The sequence below is a fragment of the Petromyzon marinus genome, assembly GCF_048934315.1.
Source record: "Petromyzon marinus isolate PM22_M1 ecotype Great Lakes invasive population chromosome 68 unlocalized genomic scaffold, UKy_Petmar_22M1.pri1.0 chr68_unloc.1, whole genome shotgun sequence".
Lineage (NCBI taxonomy): Eukaryota > Metazoa > Chordata > Hyperoartia > Petromyzontiformes > Petromyzontidae > Petromyzon > Petromyzon marinus.
Window position 1 is genome coordinate 6,271,107 of NW_027422597.1, and position 17,388 is coordinate 6,288,494.

Here is a 17,388-nt window from a genome sequence, read left to right on the forward strand (position 1 = left end):
AGTCGCGAAAACTTCAAATCTAGATCATTACAGTCGATCATAGCGGATGAACGAGGGTCTAATGCAGCGTACGTCCGAGGACGTCCACGTGCGAGATGGATGAATGAAATCGGCTCGTCGTGGATTGTTACATCGCAGAGCTGTAATAAATAGACGACTTTGGGAGGCCTTCATCCAGGAGTGGATTGATCATGGCTGCCTCCGATTAATGTGCGAAGGGTATTTAAAAGCAAGGGCAATTCCAGCTGCTATCCATGTCCATGCACTCAACCCATGAATTCCAGTATTTGCTTGTGGTGAACTTAACATCTTCGTGACCAGCATACACGAGGTTGAAACGGCGAGTTTTGTTATCTTAACACTTGATTTGTTGCCTGAAAAAAGGGGAAAACCTATTCTCATTTGGTACTGGCAAAGGAGGTCTCATGATTAAGTTTTGTAATCATGTCCTCTTTTAGACTGGAGGAAAAGGTGCCAGCCCGACAATTGTTTGCTCACGACATTGCTCATGGATGGGCCTCTACAGTAATCTCTATGGAACCCTTAGAGAGTATTTGGCCTACTCTTCCATATTGTCGAAATGTCTTGGAGGGAGTACCGACGCGGTTGATCCTAGCACGGGCGACCTGCCAACTGACCGGTGTACCGATTTATACTTCCGAGTGGACAGGCGCGGGAGGGGATTTATAAAAAAAAAACTTACACCCATGATTGCATTTCTGCATCTGGTGATCAAACCGGAGACCTCTAGACCCTCCCGTGAGCTAACATAGTACCACGATTAGCACGGTCGCAACTCCGGTTAGCACGGTGCGAAATAAGTTCAACATACAACCCGTATTGACCTACGTGATTTTTAGGGATTTTTCATCAGTTCTGCACTTTTTTAAAGATTACGCTTGTCTTTTCCAAAAACGTGTTGTGATTGCGCTTTCGGTATTGTGTCATGAGATGAAGACATTTGAATCTGGAAACCCTTGCAGCCAGCAGTGCACTCAATGCGTTGTGTTGGAAAATAGTGCCAGAAAGAATAAAATGCCACATTCGGTGTTTAATTACAATGATATAGCCTTCAACAGGCACAAACCGTACCTTGCACTTGTTGATTAGATTGAAAAAGATTACGTGTTACATTTTAAATCAAACTGAACATTTAATATTTTACATCTAGAGTAAGCCAAATGAATTCATACCCCCGATTTAACACGACGATTGCTTTTCTCCTTGTGCGGTCATCGGCGACTGTCGCCTCGCTCGAACCGAGTGCCGCTGTCATCGCAGATTGCTCATTTCCGAACTCAACCCCCCCCCCACTTAACCACCCAGCCACCTTCGTAAATGAGTTTTTTTTATTTTTTCCACTTCTGATTTATCTTTCAATAAGAAGCCCTGTACAGAGCACTAAACGCGATGCAGAAACCGGAAACTCTGCGGACATTCGCGTCGCCCCGTCTCCGTGCTTCTGGGTTTAGGAGGGGGGGGGGGGGGGGAAATTGCGTGGGTGCAGCGAGCGTGGAGCACGTTGTACTTTATGTCAGCACCTGGATAGATAAGGGAAGAAGAACTTGAGGTCAAAGGAAAGACAATAGAGGGAGCGAGGAGGAGGAGCGGAGGCATTAATGCCTTTCAATGCAAGCCGTTTTGTTGTTGCTGTTGTTTAATGCTTTGTGATTTTTCAGGTCGGGACTTCGGCGGGTTTCTATTGAAGTGTGAGGACGAACGGAGGAGTCTCCTCTGTGCCTTGACTCTTCAACCAGCCTGGGGGAGGGGAAAGAGGTCCCAGGGCCCAACGCGATGGCCCTACTCCCTGTGCTGCTCCTCTCCGCTGCCCTCTCGTCTCTCGGTTGGCAGACCCACTTGGACGCCAGCGAGTTGTTGTGGTGAGCGATGACAGCCAGCGCACCTGATAGTAGACAGGATATATGGGGGGTACTTCACCAGGACGCCACGTCAGCAAGATGTTTACTAGCTCGCCTGGTATACAGGATGTCATGGGTTTGATCCCGGCCTTGACGCCTGCTGCTGTATATTTGGAGTTTGCGGTGTCTCTCTCGCTGTGGTCATTTGGATTTTTCTCCGGGTCCTCCGATTTTTCCCTCCACATTTCAAATCAACATCACACGTGTAGAGTATTTGGCTGCTATAAATTTCCATGTGATAAGCCACTTTGAGCTGTTATTTGTGGCCAGGTCGCTTCTGAAAAAAGAGCTACATAGCTCAATGGCCCTTACCTGGTAAAATAAAAATAGATTATTTTTGAGTTTAGCTTGCACGAAACACTCGGACAATATACCTTTTGATTTATAGTGTGTGCTGTAGATGTGTATGGGATGCTTCAGTGGTCTAACGATTCATCTAATGACCTCTAGAGGGGGGAGGTCTCTTATGCGCTCTCTAGTGAAAACCCTTCCACCAGCAGTGACTTTAAACAAGTGATTGCAGGGCTGCACCTTTATGCCTTTTTTATCAGATGAGCTTAGCACTTGTGAGAGAAAGAGGCTGCTTCCAGCTGACTCCTGTGTACAAACAGCATCCAGTTGGGAAAATACATCTGCGGATGATGGGAGCATCTGCATATCGATAGGGTGCCCAGAAAAGAGGCTTGTGGAGCGTGAACCCGTCTGCCGCTGTTGCAGAGGTGTGCGGTCTGAGCCCAGGGGCTGCCCTGATCAATACCGCTGTAATCATCAGGGTGGCATCGTAGTGTTCTTTAAAGATACTTTTTGGTTCTATTGGGTAAAGTCACGTAGGCCGAAACGTCGTGATTTTTGTTATTTTATTTTTTGATGAAGGCCGCTATTCATTGATGAAGGCCGCTTGTGTTGTTGCCGAAACGTCGTGATTTTTGTTATTTTATTTTTTACCTACGTGACTTTACCCAATAGAACCAAAGAGTATGGATCCTTGCAGTCACGAAAGCTTTAAATCTAGAATTCTTTAAAGATCCCCGTGATGTTATTAAAAAAGAGGTGCTCATCTGTGCCGGCGTCATGGTCCACGTATTTGGAAAAAAAAAAGCGAATTACTTTAATTGGAACAACCAAAACCGACATGGTCCCCTCCTGGTGGGCTGTTGCCCACTTGCAGACTCGTTTGCTCTGCATCACCTTGTGCCCGCATAGGGACAGCTGTCACAAGGGGTACCCCCAAGGTAAAAAAAAACAAATACAGCTGTGCATTGCTATTAACCCTTTCCCATTCCCAGCACCCAGCTGGTGGGGCTGTGCCCGGGCCAGCAAAAGCTGTGCCACTTGTACCAGGACCACGTGTCGCACATCGCCGACTGCGCCTGCCTCGCCATGCGCGAGTGCCGGTGCCAGTTCCAGACTCACCGCTGAAACTCCAGTGCCGGCGAAGGAGACTGTGCGAGAGCCGCCTGAAGACATCGGTACCGTGGAGGCGGGCGGGTGCGTGCGCATCGCTGGGTGATCCGCAGCGACCGCAAATGATGGCTTGCTTTTTCTTTTTATCTTTTCCCCTTCCCTCCCACTGCCACGTCCGAACCTATCCAGAATCGGTATATTCATAATCAAAATATTTATTCATGCCGGAGGAATCTCATGAGCTATGAATCTCTTCCTCACAAATGTCCAGTAGACGTAAAGTTTTTTCCCCCGCTGGCTATTCCGCCCGTCGAGCCCGAAGCCAAAATGTGATACGTCGACCTCGCGAGGCAACTGAATTTGACTCGACGCCTAGTAGAGCCCTGTGGACGGTGGGTAAAGGATCTATTCGCTGGGCACGCGAACGTCAATCATTACGAGTTAAAATGCAGCATCGCCGCCTCGTTTTTAATGCGTCGGCAGCACGGGCTTGGTTTCTGCAGTTGAAAAAGACAACCTGCATCTCATGATTTCGTACGGCTGATGTAGATGCAGAGCAAACGAGTACAATTACAATTTAACATTCAGGCAGTCTCGTCCAGATGACCGCGTCAGGAGTAGCGGAGTGTATCACCTTGATGTCTCCCTTGGTAATTGTGGATTTCCGGGTTTCGATATGACCCCGGGAATAGCCCCAGCATTGCTCGGATGTGTGAGTGGAAACGGGCTAAAACAGCGGCAGCGGTTTGTGTGTGTCATTAGCGGGGGTCCAGGCACACTATGAAAGTTTGGGGTTGCCTAACCAGTGGAGGACTTCTTGGCGACCATCGTTTAGATTACAGATAGGATGTACGAAGTTCACCCCGCACTTCAACATAGACAAAGGGAGTTCTACTGAACTATAATTATGTTTAAACATGGATTACTTTTTGCAGCTTTGGAGGTGAGTCACAATAACAAATAACAGAAATTCAACTAATCTATCCATAACATTTAGCTAAAATGAATAAAACATGTAATAGGCAATGTTTAAAGCAACAACCCTTGCTACGAGAAGCGATGATTACAATAAATGTGCACAACCGATGATCGTACTGGCTTCAAGTATGTAATGGTTCTGTCACAATCATAATCTATATTTACATCACCTCATTAAAGGGAGAGTAAAAACTTAAACACACCACGATGTTTTCCTCACATGTTAACCATACGGTTTACCCAATATTCTTGTACAGGGAATTTGAGTTTTCAGGTACATACGGCGTACAGCCGTTCCAATACGGACAACAAAAATGTTGTCTATTTGTGTTTCTCTCCCGTGATGGGAATTTGTAGGAAGAACGTTGATATTTAATATTGGCACGGGGTGACCAATAATGTCTGCATTGGTCTTTAAAGTAGGCACTGATAAGGGTTTTACAGGTATGCCTCTGTGTCCCTGACATTCTGGGTTCAAATCCAGACCGTCGCCTGTCACTAAGCTGGATTTTCACGTGTAGCGACTTGACGGTCTGAAAAACAAATCGGTTGCCGGGCAGCTCTTGTCCGTTAATGCCTTTGTTCCGTAATCCTTCATCGTCGGTGATGCCGCAGAGAGCCGCGAGACGGCGTTCGCTCGCGCCGTCTCGGCGGCGGGCGGCGTGCAGGCAGTGTCGCGCGCCTGCCGGGAGGGCGAGCTGGCCACAGGCGGCTGCAGCCTCGCACCGAGGGGGGGGGGGGGGGTGGTTATTAATACGCGACATCAACAAAAAAACAGGAAAAGCAATTCTACACCGCCCCAGGCAGGGCAAATCGACCACACACTGGGGAGGTGCGGGGTATCATTCTCACCATATGGAGTTACATGGATCCTGTTCACAGATTAAGGGAGACGCAAGGCTCGCGACGACCCTCCATCGTTCCGCCTCCGCGGCTTGGGTCCCACCCTGGGTAGAGGCCACTTCCATTTCGCGCACGCGGCCCTGGCACCCATTCTCCCTAGGTCCACGTCCACCACTCTCTGAAGCAGTCCTCTTGCCAGGTGGCACACCTCCAGGGGTGACATGGGGATACCATTGATTTCCTTTTTACGCGCCTTTCACAGGGCCTCCTTCGTCGCCCCCACTATGGCCCACGCCTGGTTCCTGGTCTCCCCCCCCCCCCTTGTCTCTGAAGGCACCCCACAATGTCTTGCACCGTCGGTTTCACCGAACCTGGACAACAGCGGCTCGCTCAGTCCCCACACCCGTCATGCAAAAGGGCACTTCACCAGTACTGTGTCGCGGTCTCGTCCATGCTGCAGCCCCACGGGCACTTAGGGGAATAGGCCATGCGACTAGAGAATATAGTGTCACATTCCAGCCTATCCCAGACCGCCAGCCAGGACAGGTCCCTTTGTTCTCTCGTCTGGGCCACTCCTCCCAGCACTCCTCCTCGTCCACGTCGGCCAGAACTTCCTTCGGGCTCCACGCCCCCCCTCCTCCGTCCCAGCCCATACTCCACAATGTAGTTGTTCACCACCGTATTCAGCCAAACCTGTGGCGTGCCCCTCGTCAGTGGCGTGCCCCTCGTCAGTTCTGTTATCCCCATCCTCCTCAGGAGCCATGTCAACCTATACCTGAGGTAGCCTGCAGCATTCCCCTGGGGCCTCTCTGAGTAAAACAATCGCAGTGTGTTGCACAATGTTTGGGGTCCCCCTCCCCCCGTTCTTGACACCCTTACACATCTCCTCCTGCCTCACCTGGTCTATCTTGCCCCCCCATATAAATTTGAAGAACATTGCTTTCAAACGTTTACCCGTCCTCTTGCCTGGCGGATACACATACGCTAGGTGGTTTAGCATTGGCATGATCACGACTTTCAGCACCAGGATCCTCCCTGTTATTGAAAGGTGTCATCCCGCCCAATTGCCCAGTCTGCCCCTTGCCTCCTTCACCCTCTCACTCCAGTTACGTTCTGCCAATCCTCCCCGGCAGAACTCGACCCCCAAGACCCTGATCCCCTTATCCTGTGCACCTAGCCCTGGCGGCCGACCCTCAAACAGCCTGGGGTCACTGAAAATCATCAGTTCGCTCTTCGCCAGATTGACTTTCGACCCCGAGGCCAAACAGAAGCGGTTCGCTTGCTCCATGGCCCCCCACACCGACGTGACGTCCCTGCAGATGACGACGACGTCATCCATGTACATCGCCACCTTTCCCTGTTCCTGACTTCCTGCAATGCTCGCTCCCCTAATCCCCTGGCTGTGTCGTATTGCCTGGGCCAGAGGCTCCATGCACATTACAAAAAGGACCGGGGACATTGGGCACACCTGTCTCACCCCTGACTCCACAGGCAGCGCCTCCGAGAGTTCCCCATTGACCATCAATCTGGCTCTGAGTCCCTGCTACTCATTTCACCTAGGCGGCCAAAAGCCCCTTCACTCCCAGTCGCTCCAGTACTGCAAACACGAACTCATGTGAGAGGTGATCAAAAGCCTTTTCTAGATCTAGGCTAAGGAGCCCTAGCGCCCCCCCCCCCCCTCTCTCCTTCTGTTTCTATCGCTTCTCTTAATAGGATCAAATTTGTCCAATTTCCTCCTGCCTGGGACCGCACACTTTTGGTGGGGCGTGACCACCTCCCCCACTACCTTTTCCAGGCGTGCCGTGACGGTCTTCGCCAGAATCTTATAATCCGCATTCAGTAGCGTAATCTGGCGCCAGTTTCCAAAATCGCTACGATCCCCTTATACATCAGTGTAATTACACCTTCCCTCAGATTCTAGTACAGTGAGGGGAAAAAAGTATTTGATCCCCTGCTGATTTTGTACGTTTGGCCACTGACAAAGAAATGATCAGTCTATAATTTTAATGGTAGGTTTATTTGAACAGTGAGAGACAGAATAAAAACAAAAAAATCCAGAAAACGCATGTCAAAAATGGTATAAATTGATTTGCATTTTAATGAGGAAAATAATTATTTGACCCGTTTAACACGTAGGCTTTCGCAACCAATATTATTCGTAATATTGGTTTTTGGGTTAGATCGCGTTATTTATAAATGTCGTAACCCTCCACCACCCGACACGGCCAATGTCGTAACCCTCCACCACCCGACACGGCCAAACAGTAAAAAATGTCACGTTTACAAAGGACAAATAGTTCACTACTTTAGCCCACCGGTGTGTTGAAGAGTGAATCAACATCATTTAAAATTTGAGTGTGACGTTTCGCTGGTAATTACATCCAGCATCATCGGGCAATTCGCCAGAATGGTAAAGCCCTCACTTGCTCCCGGTCTTAAATAGAGCAGCAGGGTGACGTCATCATTTAACTCATTCAGTTGCAGTGATTTGAGGCGGGGGGGGGGGGTATTGTAATTATATAATCGATTGGTAATCAGTCAATGGTTATGATTAGTAATGAGTTGGAGATTAGTAATTAGTTGTAGATTAGTAATTAGTTGATTTATATGCTACGTTAGTAATCTTCAACACACCAGTGAGCTAAAGTAGTGAACTATTTGTCCTTTGTAAACGTGACGCATTTTTTTACTTTCTGTCCGTGTCGGGTGGTGGAGGGATACGACACATTTATAAATGACGCGATCTAACCCAAAAACCGTTATTGTGAAGTATTTGACCCCTCTGCAAAACATGACTTAGCACTTGGTGGCAAAAACCTTGTTGGCAATCACAGAGGTCAGACGTTTCATGTAGTTGGCCACCAGATTTGCACACATCTCAGGAGAGATTTTGTCCCACTCCTCGTTGCAGATCTTCTCTAAGTCATTAAGGTTTCGAGGCTGACGTTTGGCAACTCGAACCTTCAGCTCCCTCCACAGATTTTCTTTGGGATTAAGGTCTGGAGACTGGCTAGGCCACTCCAGGACCTTAATGTGCTTCTTCTTGAGCCACTCCTTTGTTGCCTTGGCCGTGTGTTTTAGGTCATTGTCATGCTGGAATACCATCCACGACCCATTTTCAATGCCCTGGCTGAGGGAAGGAGTTTCTCACCCAAGAATTGACGGTACATGGCCCCGTCCACCTTTGATGCAGTGAAGTTGTCCTGTCCCCTTAGCAGAAAAACACCCACAAAGCATAATGTTTCCGCCTCCATGTTTGATGGGGGGGATGGTGTTCTTGGGGTCATAGACAGCATTCCTCCTCCTCCAAACACGGCGAGTTGAGTTGATGCCAAAGAGCTCCATTTTGGTCTCATCTGACAACAACACTTTCACCCAGTTGTCCTCTGAATCATTCAGATGTTCATTGGCAAACTTCAGACGGGCATGTATATGTGCTTTCTTGAGCAGGGGGACCTTGCGGGCGCTGCAGGATTTCAGTCCTTCACGGCGTAGTGTTACCAATTGTTTTCTTGGTAACCTGGTTCCAGCTGCCTTGATCATTGATAAGATCCTCCCGTGTAGTTCTGGGCTGATTCCTCACCGTTGTCATGATCATTGCAACTCCACGAGGTGAGATCTTGCATGGAGCCCCAGGCTGAGGAACATTGACAGTTCGTTTGTGTTTTTTCCATTTGCGAATAATCGCACCAACTGTTGTCACCTTCTCACCAAGCTGCTTGGCAATGATCTTGTAGCCCATTCCAGCCTTGTGTAGGTCTACAATCTTGTCCCTGACATCCTTAAAGAGCTCTTTGGTCTTGGCCATGGTGGAGAGCCTGGAATCTGATTGATTGATTGCTTCTGTGGACAGGTGTCTTTTATACAGGCAACAAGCTGAGATTAGGAGCACTCCCTTTAAGAGTGTGCTCCTGATCTCAGCTTGTTACCTGTATAAAAGACACCTGGGAGCCAGAAATCTTTCTGATTGAGAGGGGGTCAAATACTTATTTCCCTCATTAAAATGCAAATCAATTTATAACATTTTTGACATGCGTTTTTCTGGATTTTCTTTTTAAAATTAACCTACCATTAAAATTAGAGACTGATAATTTCCTTGTCAGTGGGCAAAAGTACAAAATCAGCAGGGGATCAAATACTTTTTTCCCTCACTGTACATCCCAGAATTTGATGTAAAATTTAGCTGGGATTCCATCCTGTCCAGGTGTCTTGTGTCTGCGTTGCTTCTTCTAATTCCCCCATCGTGAGTTTGCTCGTCCATTCCCTCTAGGTTTTTAATCTTCTACTCTAACTCTCAGTATCGCCTCCCATGTCACCTCATCCGATTCCTTTCTCCTATACAACTCCCTATAGTAGGCCTGTGCCTCTTCCACTATCTCTTCCATGGCATTCACCCTGCTCTCATTGGGCACACTAACTCTCTAATCGTGCCATCCCCCGGCCTACATTTCTGAAATAAAAATTGCATGGATTTTTCACCCTCTGTCGCCCTGACCCGCGCCCTGTACAATAGTTGCTTGTTATTCCTTCCCAGTATTAAGGCAATTTTATCTTTGAACCGCCTCATCTCATTTCCTACCGGGAAACCCAGTTCAAACAGTTTATATTCCTTCTCAAATCTTTCGTTCCATTGCTGCAATTCTCTCCCCACACTCCTTCCAGCTGTGGGCCTGGAAGAAGTTCATAATCCTACTGTTCACCATTTCCCACCATTCTATTCTCATGCCAAAGCAATCCAGCACACTCTTCCATTATTCGTACTTCTCTCCAAAGCCCTCCCCTACTTTCGCGTCCTCCAATAGGCTTATGCTAATTTTCTAAATCCCCCCCCCCTATTTTAAAACTGCCTGGGATGCAGAGCTTCGCCACCAACAAGTTGTGGTCCGAAAGGGAAGATGGGTTCCAGTCCCACCCTTTCCACCTTTACTTTGGCGGATACAAATAAAAAAAGTCTATTCGCGATTGCGCCCTGCCAGCTTTGTCTCAAGTTTCAAGTTTTCAAGTGTAATTTATTGGGTATAGCCCTGTGAGCCATGCGGATCTTAAGTCGGGTGCAACAGCAACAAACAAAATATGAATCTACATTGCAGAAAACTATTACACCACAACCAGACCAAAATAAAGCTTCAAAAACAATGTAGCAACAGTAATCATAGGAACTGTGATTTTAAATTTAACAATAAACGATATACATAACACGTACGACAAAACCTCCAGCCATAGCTGGCAGCACGACACTCCCAGTGTATGATGTGTGAGTGAGTCAGCAGCAGCGTGAGTGAGTGTATGATGTGCGAGTCGGCGTATGATGTGTTAGTCAGCGTATGATGATTGAGTCAGTATTAGGTTGAGTGAGTGTATTATGTGTTAGTCAGCGCATGATGAGAGAGTCAGTGTATGATGTGCGAGTGAGCCAGCACACGATGAGTGAACCTGTGTATGATGAGTGAATGGGTCAGTGGTTGTGCGAGTGTATGATGTGTGAGTAAGTGCATGATGAGCGAGTCAGTGCATGATGTGTGAGTGAATCAGTGTATGATGTAAGAGAAGGTCAGTGTCGGCTCCTTCTGCTCGCTCCGTCGCCCCCCCCCCGGCTCTGTCGGCCCCCCCCCCAGGCTCCGACGCCCCCCCCCCCCGGCTCCGTGGACCCCCCCCTGACCATGTATACCCTGGCCACAACGGGTGCCTCAGTCTATATGTATCGATCATTCCAAAGTCCGTGATCAGTTCATTCAGCTTTCGGGAAGAGGGGTCAAGCCTCCGGCCCACGGTTACTGGTCGTACATTTGCCAAACACAGCGGGCAGTTAATCCCCACCCATGATGACCTACTTTCTTGTCACCAACAAGGCCGCTAGATTGTCCCACAGCTCCATCCTTTCAGCATATCATGTGGGGGCGTACACGTTTATCAGCCTTAGTTCTGCGTTTCCGTACGACACGTTCACGTAGTGGAGCCGGCCTGAGATTACCTCCTTCGGACCCTCGTACCTGTGTATCCCTCCTTCTCAGGAGGGTAACCACCCCCGTGCTTTGGTTGTTGTTGCTCCCCAACCAGTATTAATAACCCCTCCCAGTTTCCTTGCAACTCGTCCTGGCCCAGGGTATATGGTAGATGGCATTCCTGAAGAAAAGTTACATCCCTCTTGGTGGCTTGCAGTAGCTGCATTATTGCTCCCCTTCTGGTGTTGCTCTTGATCCCCCTTACATTCACTGACGCCACGGTAAGCTCCATCCCCAGATGTGCCTTAGTCCATCTCTGACCCCTCTGCACACACTCTTTAGGAGTTCTTGTCTGTCAGTTCCAACAATTTTATCTTACCTCTGGATTTCGAGGGTCTCTCCTTGCCGTGACTCCCCGTTGTCGCTACTACTATCCCTTACCTCGACGTCGCTGTATCTGGTGAGGAGTTAGAGCACTCAATTTCGCGTGGAGGGGCCACTCTCTTTGGGTCCCTTGGCGTCCTTTCTTTTTGTCGTCCTCTCCCCTGTCTCTCCCCAGTCGTAATTCTCCCTTCTACACGAAAGCCTCCGCCCAGACAGCCACAGCCGTCTCGGAGGCGTCCCCCACTTCTCCGCTTTCGAGGTCCCCCTCCTGCAAGCTCGTTGGTGCTTCCTCCACCTCCGAAGGTGTCCCCCTCCCCTTTCTCTCGTCCTGTTTCGGAGTCCGCTTTTCGGCCACCTCCCCGCGTTTTTCCTCCGTCGTCCCATTAGCCATCTCCTGACCCGCCTCGGCCCCGGTCACTCCCCCCCGCTCCATTCATCTCCGGTCTCCCTACACCTATGAGTCCTGACCATACTGGCGTACAATTCTGGGCAGTTCTTATTGCACCTGAAACATATCTTCGCCGCACACGCAGCCACCAGGTGCCCTCGACCCCCACACCTGCAGAGGTTGGGTTGCCCCGCATACAACACATATCCACGGCTGCCGCCTATGTTCAGGGCACTTGGGATATGTTTCAGGGCGCCCCCTTTGTCTTCAGCCTCACTCTCCACTGTATTGCCCTGACCCATATCCCCAGTGAGTCCTGGATATTTCTGCAGCCAAACAACAGTTGACACAATGTTGTTTTAGCCAGACCCCCATGTCATGATCCGGTAAGGCTTCGTTGTATAAGAAGACGGTCACCACTTTCGTATCTAATTCCGACAACATCTGCAGCCTCAGCAGTGCTAGCAGTTTCTCCCCCGCCTTCTCAAAACGGGTCATAAATTCTGTAGCAGGAGGCTCGTTTTGAAGATGATGTCAAATGCCTGCCTCCCGGTAGGGCTATCAAGCAGTAAAAATCGGTTGGCTCCACCTGTAATAACCCAACAACTATCGACCTCATGACGCTCGCCCGGTTGATAGTCACGTACTCCGGCACATCGCCTTTTACCTCCATCCTGACGCAGTTGTGCCTTCTGGCGTGGCTTGGCGTAAAAGTCGCCCTGGCGCCACTGCCCCACCTGTTCCTGTGGCCGCCAGGCCCCCACCGGTCCTGCTTCTGCCGCTACCTCCGCCTGGGCTCCACACTCCTCCTGGTCTGCTGGTGTCACTGTTGCCTCGTCCTCCTTTCTCAGGTCAGTGGCGTCCGCCTCCCTCCTCCACGGTGTCTCGCCTCCTCTCTCACGTTCCCACCAGTCAAACATAAATGTGTTTTTAAGTTCACCTCTAAATAATAATAATAACTCGACTTCTCGCAGCCAAAGTGTAAACAGTGGGTCAACGTTCCAAGATGTAAGATGAACAGCAAATAGTGCAAACTGAGTGACATTTATAGCCATCTTTTACACAAATTAGTAGTAAATGCAACAGCTGTGCTGTGACTACAATACACGTTTTTACATTCCGCAGCAGCCACGATCTATCCCATTCGGTTGGTGTTTACGTAAATGTGCCCCCAGAGAATGATCTGGGGGGCCACTGGGATGAATATTACTATCGGCGCTTCTCTACGCCACACACTCAGTCCTTCTAGTTTTTGACACCACTATCACCCATCTTACATTTTCTGCAGACCTTTGAGCAAAGCTAATGGCTTAGTTTCCAAAGCAGGTGTGGAGGCCGACGTCCGCCCCACCGCCCTTGCCGGGCAGGTGGAGCGCAACGTTTGCGCCCCTCACTCCCTCCTCCACTTCGTCAGCCGCCTCTTGCCAGGCCCCCACTGATCTAGTGATTTCCTCCCCCCCCCCCCCCGAGTTGTACCTCATTGTGGTTGGCCCAGGGAACCTTTTTTTTCTGCACCCCTACAATTTTAAACCAATCTTAGGGGCATCGCAATGTAACTAGCCCTGCGAGGGTCGGCCAATCTCCTGGCACTGGGAAACCATGGAACTTTCAATCTAGGTGCCCTTTGTATTAAAACCCGTTGTGCCTGGCAATCCCCCGCCAGGGCACTACGTGGGTGCACTGCGTGCGGGTGTCTGTTTCGTGTGGGGGCCGGGAGGGAATCGCAGCACTTGAAGTTGCTCCGCAGTTGTGGCACCACAGACCGACAACCAAACAAAAGCAGGGAGAAACAGCACTGCCAACGATTTTTTGTAAAATGCATGTTTTGGCTCTCCGAGGCAGACCTATTTAAACAAAATGTCCATTACGTTTAATTTTTAAATGAGCCATTTGGGCTAGAAAATGGTGCGGGTGGGCTAGCAAGCAGCGCACTGCCCCGCATCGGGGCTAGAGGCCGACGCATGAGGAGCCCGGGTGCTTGTCCGCAAAGCTCTTGAGGAGGATCACCTGCCTGACCACCATGGAGAGCAGCACGAGCATCTTGCCCACCGACCACAGCATGACACGCGAGTTGAGGTGCTCCGCCTGAGAGCGATCCTGCGCCTCCTCCAGCCGGTGATTCGTCAGGGAGCTCATGACCGACTTGAGAGCCTCGTGGATCATCACGCAAGCCGACTCCATGATGCTCCACGTCGTGCTGCGCTTTTGCAGCTGCAGCTGCTGCAGAAGCTTCTACTGCATCTGGATCAGCTGGAGCAAAAGTAGGAGAGAATAAAGGCACTCTAGGTAATATATTCCCTTATCATCCAGCAACAAGCAGAAGTCAGCATTGTCGTTTTATGAAAAGTATTAATTTCTCAGCATTGACAGTCCGTTGCCGAGCGGCAAAAAACGAGAGCTTAAACTACAGCCCGCACAGGGGCTCTTAACGCGTCACCGGAGAAACAAACACAACTTCACAGTCCCGCGCATCCATTGCACCAGTTAGAGAAAAACGGGAAGAGGACGAAAGAAACAGTAAGTTGTCTCCACACCACTTTGGGACGGCAACAGGATACGACCGCATCCGCCGTAATAAACACTCATACGTCCCTTCTCCGAGTCAGAGGGCGTTCTCGGGCTCAGCCTCTCTCATTCGGTTCCCCACACGGGGGGTAAAGGCCACCACCATTTCTCGTTCGCTATTTGGTTTCCCATTCTTACTCGTTCCACCTCCACCACTTTCTCAATTGGCCTTCTGGCTAGGTAGCATACCTCTAGCAGTGACATGGGTGCCTTTTATCTCTCGCCCGCATGCTCTCCAGAGGGCCTCTTTAATGGCTCCAATAATGGCCCATGTCTGGGCCCAGTTCCCTCCCACCTTCTGCCTGAAAAGCCCCCAAATCACAATCAGCACCGTTGCTTTTACCGAACAAAAGCGAGACAGCAGTGGCCCACTCAAACCCCACATCTCCTGTGCGAAAGGGCACCTGATAAGGACGTGCACCGAGCTCTCATCCAAGCCGCATTCCCTTAGGCATTTGGGGGTTGTGGCCGTGTGACAGGAGAACATACATTTTCTACATTCTAATCTGTTTCAGGCGGCCAGCCAGGACAGATCATGTTAATAATAATAATAATACATTTTATTTGTGAGCGCTTTTCTGAATACTCAAAGACACTTTACATAAAATCATAAAAGCAGAAAAAACAACATCAAATGGTAAAAACACTAAAAACACATCAAACTTAGCTAAACATTAAAAGCAATTTGAAAAAGGTGAGTTTTAGTCAATGATTTGAACGCTGGAAGGTCTGTGCAGTCACGGATTTGTTTTGGGAGAGAGTTGCAAAGTGAGGGGGCAGCTATAGAGAAGGCTCTGTCGCCCCAGGTTCGATGCTTGGTCCTGAGAGGTGGAGTCAGGAGGTTGGCGTCAGATGAGCGAAGGCTACGGAATGGGTTGTGGCAGTGGAGCAGGTCAGTGAGGTAGGAAGGGGCCTGGTTACGAAGGGCTTTATGTGTGAGGAGGAGGATTTTGAATTGAATTCGTTGTGGGACCGGGAGCCAATGGAGGTTCTGGAGGACAGGGGTAATGTGGTCACCGGTACGGGTGTGAGTGAGCAGACGAGCAGCAGAGTTCTGGATGTACTGGAGTTCATTTAATGTTTTGGTTGAGGTGCCGTATAGGATGCTGTTGCAGTAATCGATTCTGGAGGTGATGAAGGCGTGTATGAGGGTTTCTGCAGCGAAGAAAGAGAGTGATGGGCGAAGTCTGGAGATGTTTTTGAGGTGAAAAAAGACAGTTCTGGTGATTTGTTTTATGTGGTGTTCACAGGAGAGGTTATTGTCAAAAATGACTCCAAGGTTGTGACTTTGAAGGGATGGAGACAGGGTGAAGGTGTCAACAGTGACAGAGAAACTGCGAATGGATTTAGTGATAGATTTGGGACCGATGATGATCATATCTGTTTTGTCGTAGTTAAGTTTAAGGAAATTGGTGTGCATCCACGATTTAATGTCAGCGAGGCAGTTAGAGAGAGTAGAATGGGTGGCGGAGGTAATGGATTTGGTGGAGATGTAGAGCTGGACATCATCGGCATAGCAGTGAAAGTTAAGACCATGGTGGCGAATGACGTTGCCAAGGGGAAGCAGGTATAGTATGAAGAGCAAAGTCCAAGCACCGATCCCTGGGGGATACCCTGGGACAACGGAGCGGTGGAGGAGGTGCAGTTACCCCCTCGTCAGGGCTTCTGATAAAACATTTTCCCAGATTTGGCGGTGCATGTTGCGCCGCACTCCTGGTACCATCGTGCAGTTCTCCTTCTCGTCAATCTCGGCCTGTACTTCTGTAATTAGCGTCTCCGATACGGGTTAAACTTAAGTTGTATTTATTCTTAAGTTGCAATACAGCACGTGTCTCCCTCGTTCCTTCGCGGCCTGCTTCTCTCTTGCTCTCGGGACGCGGCGCACGCTTGCCTCACGCCGCCATGGCACTCGCTCTCTCTCCGCCTCGCCGCTGGCTGATGGCGTGTCGGAGAGAGGGGAGGCTCTTATGGTAGAGCCCGCCACGTGGCTGATGGTAGTAGCGTGGGTGGTGATGACGTTCAGACCCAGGCTCTTCACACTGACGACCTCGAGTCCTCTGCTCCTGCTTATATCCCTCTCGGCCGGGCTAAGCCCCGCCTCTAGTCACGCCCCTCTCAGAACCTTCTGGAGGGCTCTCGAGGCTTCCCGCTAGCTCCGCCCATTTACTTTTCACCCAGATCGGATCCCCATTACTGATTGGATGTGAGACAACATAGCACATATCTGCAATAATCCCCCGGTCATCCTGTAGGTGACTATTGTAAGTGGCGCACTCTCATTACACTTATTTCGGGCACCATGTGTCCAGTTTCCGGGCCAGCCCGTATTCTGTGATATAGCTGTCAATTTCTGCATTCAACCACCCCTGCGGCCAGGCAAGGGGTACGCCTCGTGGCAGTGAGGCCATCCCCAGCCTCTGCAGGAGCCATGTCAATCTGTAATGCAAGAAGTACGAGGCATTCCCCTGGGGCCCTTTGGAAAAGAATAAGTGCAATGTGTTCAGAATCGGAAAGGGTTTTATTCGCCATGAAAGTTCACACAGACACGGAATTTACTTTGACAGGATTGTGCATACATTCAACATATAGGAATCTAAAATCTTAAATAAGTGGTAAACAAGTCTTACTATAATAAGGGTTCAAAGTCTAACTAACACCAAGGGGCTAAAGTAAATAAAATTGAATAAATATCGAATATAAAATAGCTATAAGATACAATCTAAAAATAAAAAAAATACAAATAGGGTAACACAGTTAATATTGGCAAGGTGTCATTTTGTAGATAAAATGTTAAAGTCAGTGTAAGCCCTTGGCCTTGTTTAAGAGGCCAGCAGCGGGTGGGAAGAAACTGTTTTTGTGGCATGAGGTTTTTGATCATAATGGACCGCAGCCTTCTGTCGGAGGGGAGTAGCTGAAACAGAGAGTGTCCAGCGGGGGAGGAATCGCCAACAATCTTCCTCGCTCG